This window comes from Protopterus annectens, chromosome 6.part1, assembly GCF_019279795.1.
Source record: "Protopterus annectens isolate FY-2018-M chromosome 6.part1, PAN1.0, whole genome shotgun sequence".
NCBI classification, from domain to species: domain Eukaryota; kingdom Metazoa; phylum Chordata; order Ceratodontiformes; family Protopteridae; genus Protopterus; species Protopterus annectens.
This window is the reverse complement of record NC_056738.1, coordinates 236941817-236949132: the sequence shown is the minus strand read 5'-3', so window position 1 is coordinate 236949132 and position 7316 is coordinate 236941817.

Sequence of the window (7316 nt, the reverse complement as noted above, 5' to 3'; positions counted from 1 at the left end):
AACAAAATTCAGGTAAACAGATGTCTAAGAAAAATGGCAAAGGGGTTCCAAAAAAGAAGTTCAAACCTCTCAAAACCAAAGACAGTCCAACATGTCTGAATGACTATTCAAGAGACCTTGTGATCCCCCTCTCATCCTGGCCCAATTTCTCATTCAAAGTCTAAGTCTACATTTTTCTCTTTGGCAACAGATCAGACTTTTGTTTTCCCCTGTCCTTCATTACATGCTGTTCCAAGGAGTGATAGAACCAGTTCCTCCTTCCCAGGTGGGGATGGAATTTTATTCAAGGATGTTCCTAGTGCCAAAGAAAGAAAATGCTGTGAGACCAGTTCTGGATTTTTGTTTCCTAAATCTGTTTGTGATAGTGTTCAAATTCAAATTGATGTTACTTCACAGCCTGTTAGCTCTTCTTCATCTTTCAAATTTCAGGGTAACACTAGACTTAAAAATGCTTATCTTTTAACCTTTTTGCTTAAGGACATCCCTTTTCATCCAGACTTCAGGTGTTTCTTAAGGTTTTGTGTGCTTGGATCACATTATCAGTTCAGGTCTCTACCTTATGCTTTGGACTATCCACTGCACCATGAGTGGTCACAACGTGTCTAGTTCCAGTTATAACTCATTGCAGGTTATCCACATGTTTCCATATTTAGATGGCTTGCTTAAAATGTCAGGAGTCTCTCTCTCTCTCTCTCTCTCTCTCTCTCATGTGAGAGATCTCTTGCACAAGATGGGATTTTAAGAGAACATTCAAAAGTCTTTCATTACTCCCCTCACACGGGATTGTGATCCTTGGATGTCAATGAGAGACCCCAGTTCAAAGAGCTTTTCTTCCATGGCAAAAAACAGATCTTTATCTAGATCTATTTCTAAGATTTTCCAGTCAGACTTCGGTCACTGTAAGGGAATACCTAAGAATTGTGGGTCTCATGGCATCTATAATTCTCGTGCTACACCTGGCAAGATTCCATGAGAAAGATACAGTGGTATCTGAAATCACTTTGGTCTCTGCATAAACACCCTTTATTTTTTCAGATCCCAGTACTGGGGGTTGTCAGAAGAGAATTTTTTTTTTTTTTTTTTTTTTTTGTGGAGACAACAGATATCCTTAAATCCAGGTGTCACCTTCTGCATCTCTGTCCCAAAGGAGTCAGTCACCACAGATGCTTTGGACTTTGCTTGGGCAACAGTTTTGGGAGGGATAAAAGTGCAGGGGGTACAGGACACTAAGGAAAATGCAAGCACATAGATATCAAGGAGAAGCTTGGACTGATCAGGGCACTCAACTCTCTGAACCATCTTTTGTCCCCTAGACCTTTTCAAGTTGTTACAGACAATACCAGTCATCTGGTACATCAATAAGCAAGGGGGAAGCAGGTCATACCCCCTTTGCAGACTAGCCATGTTAGCTTGGGGATATAGCTTCATAGCACAATCTCATTCTGCAGGCATCCTACATTCTGCCAGAGCAAAACAGTTTGGCAGATAAGCTGAGCAGGACCAGGGCAGACCTTCATGAATGGAAACTAGATCAGGTGGTATTCCAAGATTTGGTCTATCTATGGGGAGCTCCTCAAGTAGACCTCTTTGCCTCTTTTCTGAATAATCAACTAGCATAATTCTGTTCCAGGTCTCCATACAAGCAGGCCTGGAAGACATATACCTTTTCTTTTCTTTGGACATGGATGTTTCTCTTTGCCTTTCTACCCTTTCCAGTAATATCCAGGCTACATCTGATGCTTAAGATGGAATCCCTAAGATCATTGTGGTGACTCCCTTCTGGCCCAGGCAACTGTGGTTTGCCCTTTTGTTTTGGAAAAGGAGAAGTGTAATTATAAACGTTTCCTCACAGAATGGATCTACTCACCCAAGTACAAGGGTGTCTGATACACCCCAACATCAATCATCTTCAACTGACTACCTGGATGATAGGGTCTTATTTATTTTAGACATCTGTTTTCTGAGGATGTGCAACAAGTACTAATGGAGGTAAGAAAGCTTGCTACTAGAAAATCAAATAATAGCAAATGGAAAAAGTTTTCTAGTTGTTACCAACAACAAAATCAGCACCCATTCAGTGCACTCTTATTCCTTATCAAGGTTCATTTATTGGCCATTTCAGCAGGTCTGCCAATGGAGCCCCCTCTCTCAAGGCAGTCTCTTGTCAAAATGTTCTTGAAAGGGGTTTTGCATAAGAGATCTCCAAGTAAACTGGTGGTCTGTCCTTGGGATCTTAATTTTATGTCAGAGAAGTAAACACTTGCTCCATCTGAACCAGCTAATCTGGCTGACTTGAGGATCTTAACATGAAAAACAGTTTTACTGATTGCTCTGACACCTGCAAGAAGGGTATCTGAGTTACAAGCTCTTATGACGAATCAACCCTACCTCATTTCCCATAGAGACAGGGTTTCTTTGAGAACTAATCCTTCTTATGCCTAAAGTATATCTGAGTTTACTTTAACCAAAACTGTCTATCTCTCCATTTTCTTTTCTGAACCTACAAATGAGGGAGAAAAGATACTCCATACCTTAGATGTCCACAGATTGTGCAGGTACTTTCTTGACAAAACTAAATCTTTCAGATCTTCAGATCAATTGTTCTATGAAGGTATGAAGAAGGGACAACCTGTGCCAAAACAGACTATTTCCAAATGGCTGTCTAAGGCTATTACCTTTTGTTATACTAACCCTGACAAATATATTCCAGACAGTGTATTGGCTTTGCATATGACTTTTTGGAAAGGGATGGATTCCAGAAGTACTCTAGGAGCTATTAATTGGTCCTTTGTACATACTTTTACAAAGCACTATAAGCTTGTTTCCTTCTGCAGGTCTAGATCAAGTCTGGCTAGGATCATTATCCAGTGGCTCCTGGACACTTCTCTTTTCACCTCCCAAATGTAGTTAGTTATGGTAATCTACCCATATATCTAAGACTACTACAGCAGTGATCAATATGAAGAAGTGAGTACAACTGCGTAAGATGAACTTACCATAACAGTAGATGTTCAAAGGATCACTGCTGCAGTAGCCATTCTTTGCCTCCATCCTCCATGTTTTTAGTGTGTTTTTTTATGTCAGAGTGTGGACATTTATTTTTTTTGTTATTTCTAGCATTGTCCTTCCAGAATAGCTCTGAAGGGCTTTGCACACAGACTTGTCTTTTAGTCAGCTCATCTTGCACTGCTTAACAGTTTGAATGCATGGAAGGTGCCCTGAAGCTTTGGAAGCTGGACAGCTGTTATATCTTTGGCAGGATATAACCTCATATAGCTAAGACTACAGCAGCAGTGATCATTCAAACATCCACTGTTATGGTAAGTTTAACTTACAGAACTGTACTTTCTGTATCAAGATTAGCTGGAATATTAGACTAGCTGCAAACAAGAACTTGACAAGTTTGTTGCTAATTAGAGTTGTCAAGGTCCTATTTATTTTCAAGGCCTTATTTATTTTCCCTAAATCAAGATTCTTCACAAGTGAAGCTGTGTACCGGTAGAATGCTTACTCAAGTAAACCTTGTCAAAGATCAGCTGATAATATCATGCAATTAAAGAACCATTTTAAATGATGATGTAATTCAAGCTAATTATCTTAAAACAGAAAACAAAAAAATGTCTGCACCCTGTGAGGCAGCTGCTGTGTCGGCTCATTCTAAAGATATGCATATTTTGTTTTCTTTTGCACAAAAAAACTAAAAAAAAATCAGTTTCTGCACTTCCAATCGAAAGTACATTAAATTACAGCAGACAAAAGCTACTAGAAATTAAACAGTCAACATCTACATGTTGCCGGAGTGATGCCTTTAAGTCTGTGGAGTATCTGGGGCCTACTACTTTCACAGAGTCACAACAGCTGGGTATTTTAACTTCACACACACTATTATGCCTGAAATTGGTAGAAGAAGGTTTTGGAACATGCTGGGCAAGGAAAAAGAGAAGAAGATGTCAAAAAACAAGGAAAAGAGGATGCAGAGCAGGTATTGTTGTTAAGCTAAAAGGAAACCCTTACAGGCCTGCACTACCAACAATATTGCTGGCTTTAGGCTGGAACTCTGCAGTAAAAACAAGGTGAGAAATGCTTATTTATTTTTGTTTACTGAGATGTGGCTGCATGGCAAGATAAATTACAGTGCAGTAAACTTAGAGAGTCTCACTCTGTTCCATGCAGACAGAAACCAAACACTGTATGGAAAGGCCAGAGGAGGAAGAGTCTGCATCTATGTCAACAAAAGATGGTGCAGTAACTGTGAAATTTTACTATCACACTGCTGTGAGAACTTAGAGTTTCTGTCCATCAGATGTAGACCATTTTACTTGCCCAGGGAGCTGAATGGGGTCAGTGTAGCAGTGGTGTATACACCATCCAGTACTAATACCACCAAGGCTCAAAATAAACTATGCAATCTTATTGGTGAGCTGTAGATCAAAAATCCTTACTTTGTACACGTGGTAGCAGGTAACTTTAATAAGGCAAATCTGAAAGAAGTACTTCCACACTACCATCAGTATGTGGACATTCCCACTAGGGGTGATAATATCCCGGACAAGGTGTATACAAACCTAAAGAAAGTCTACAAGGTAGTGCAACTTCCACAAATGGGAAACTTTAACCATTATACCACCTTGCTATCACCAGCCTACATACCGGCACTAATTAGAGAGAAACCCATGAAGAAACAAATCATGGTATGGCCAAAGGGAGCCATGGAGGCCCTCCAAGACTGCTTTGACAGAACAAATTGGGATATATTAAAGGAGGCAGCCACAGTGAATCAGCATCTGAACATAGATGAGTACACAGAGGGTGCGATGCCATACATTTCAAACTGTGCTGATGAAGTAAGAAGCATCAAGAGCATCACTATCAGAGCTAACCAGAAGTCATGGCTCACCCCCAAGGTATATGAGCTTCTGCAGCTTACAGTGCTAAGGACAAAGCTCTGGGAAGCAAGACGCAATTTGAGGAGGGGTATAAAAGAGGCAAAGAGGGAGTATGGCAGAAGGGGGCAGAGCCACTTTGACAAAATGAGGGATGCAAGGAGATTAGGGCAAGGAATACAGGAGATCGCTGACTACAAAATCATGTAAGCACAGTGTAAGGACAGCATTGAATTCCTGGACAGTTTCAATACCTTCTTTGAAAGATTTGTGGAGAGAAACAACAGGTTGGCACTAAAGCTACCCACTGATGAGAAGGATGCTGTGCTCACACTCAGTACAGAGGAGGTGAGAAGAGAGCTAAGGAATGTGAATCCCAGGAAGGCTGCTGGCCCAGACAACATACTGGGCAAGGTGTTAAAAGGCTCTGCTGATCAATTTTGAAGAGTACTCACAGAGATATTTAACACCTCTCTTGCCATGGCGAAAGTACTCTCATGCTACAAGTAAGCAAACAGCATTCCATTGCCTAAGAAAACCTTCCCCTCCAACCTTAATGACTACAGACCAGTTGTTCTGACATCCACTATTATGAAATGTTTTGAGCAGCTGATCAAAAAGCATTTGTCACTGGGCCTTCCTCCTGATTTTAACCCTCTGTAGTTTGCTTATAGAGCCAACAGATCCATGGCTGATGCCATATCATTAGCGCTGTACAGCTATCTTGAACATCTAGAGGGCAATGACAACTATGTGAGGATGCGCTTCATAGAATTCAGCTCAGCATTTAATACAGTGGTACCAATGCAGCTGACAGAAAAACTGGCATATATAGGAGTCAGTAAAAATCTCTGTAACTTGATCCTGGACTTCCTGATTGAGAGGCCACAGAGAGTGAGTTCATGTAAGAACACATCAAAGTGTATCAAGATTAATACCAGGGCTCCACAGGGATGTGTTCTCAGTCAACTGTTATTCATCATCCTGACCTACAACTGCTATGCAAAGCACAAGTTCAACCACATCATCAAGTTTGCTGATGATACCACAGTCATGGGGCTCATCACAAAGGAAGATGAAAGAGCATACAGAGAGGAATTGGCATCTCTGATCAGTTGGTGTCAGAGGAACAACCTTGACCTTAATGTAAGCAAGACCAAAGAGAGTATCATCGACTTCAGGAAGAATAAAGCAAACCATCCAGCTCTCGTGATCAATGGTGAGGGTGTACAGAAGCTTTAAGTATATGAAATTTCTAGGAGTACACATATCAGAGGATCTCTTGTGGTCAGGAAACACCAGCCAGCTGGTCAGGAAAGCAGACCAATGCCTCAATTTTTTTGAGAAGGCTGAAGAAAGCTATGTTCCCACCTCATATCCTCTCCAACTTCTATAGAGGTGCTATTGAGAGTATCCTCACCACCGGTAACTTCACAGTGTGGTTTGGAAGTTGTACAGCTACAGAAAGAAAGGCACTACAGAGAGTGGTGAGGGTCCCAGGGAAGGTAATGGATATTAGTCTTCCATTGATACAACAACTTTACTCTGCAAGAAACATCAGAAGGGCCACCAAAATAATACAAGGCACCACGCATCCAGCGCACAGATTGTTTAAGCATCTGGCTTCAGGTAGAAGGTATCGCAGCAGCCACTGCAGGACTACCAGATTTAACAACAGTTTCTACCCAACAGTGGTCAGACTTCTGAGCTTGGGCATAAGTTCCAGACTGGACATTAACTAAGTCACTTCTTTCTTTTTTTCATAAATACCTATAGTCTGTTGTATAATACATACCACATAAATTCCAAGTAAGTGCAATATTTATTTATATTATCCCTATCAAGTTCAATATTAGACAGACAACTTAGGCAATGTGCAAACTGTAATATGTATTTTATTTAAATGGGGCAGTTATTATAACTTAGGGGAGGGTATGCTTATTCTGTAGTCAAGTGTTGGAACTTTTTCTGCTCTTTTGTACAAGTACTGGGAATAGGATTATATATGTTAGTTGTGTTTATTCTTTTACTTGTATGTGTTGTTTTACTTTCTGTTTGTATCTCAAGAAGGAGCTGATGTATGAAATTTTGTTTAGGCTACACGTGTGTGGTTCTAAATGTCAATACAGTTTACTGTAAATCTTTGAATCTTGAAATGAAAAATAATAGAATAAGGACCTACTACACCACCCAGCTCACATCACCTTACTGCTGGCAATGAGGAATAATTTAATGATGGCAAAGGAGCAGACTATCTTAAAAATGATTTTATTTTTAAATTAATAGACAGTGCAGTTTTAATGACAAAGGAGAGGAGAGGTTCCACCTCTGTGGGATTAATGACAATTAATGTCACATGCAAGTTTAGAAGGGTTACTTCAGGCTGGAACACAATGGTGACCAGTGTAAAAAAAATCTTAATAAAAGAATTGG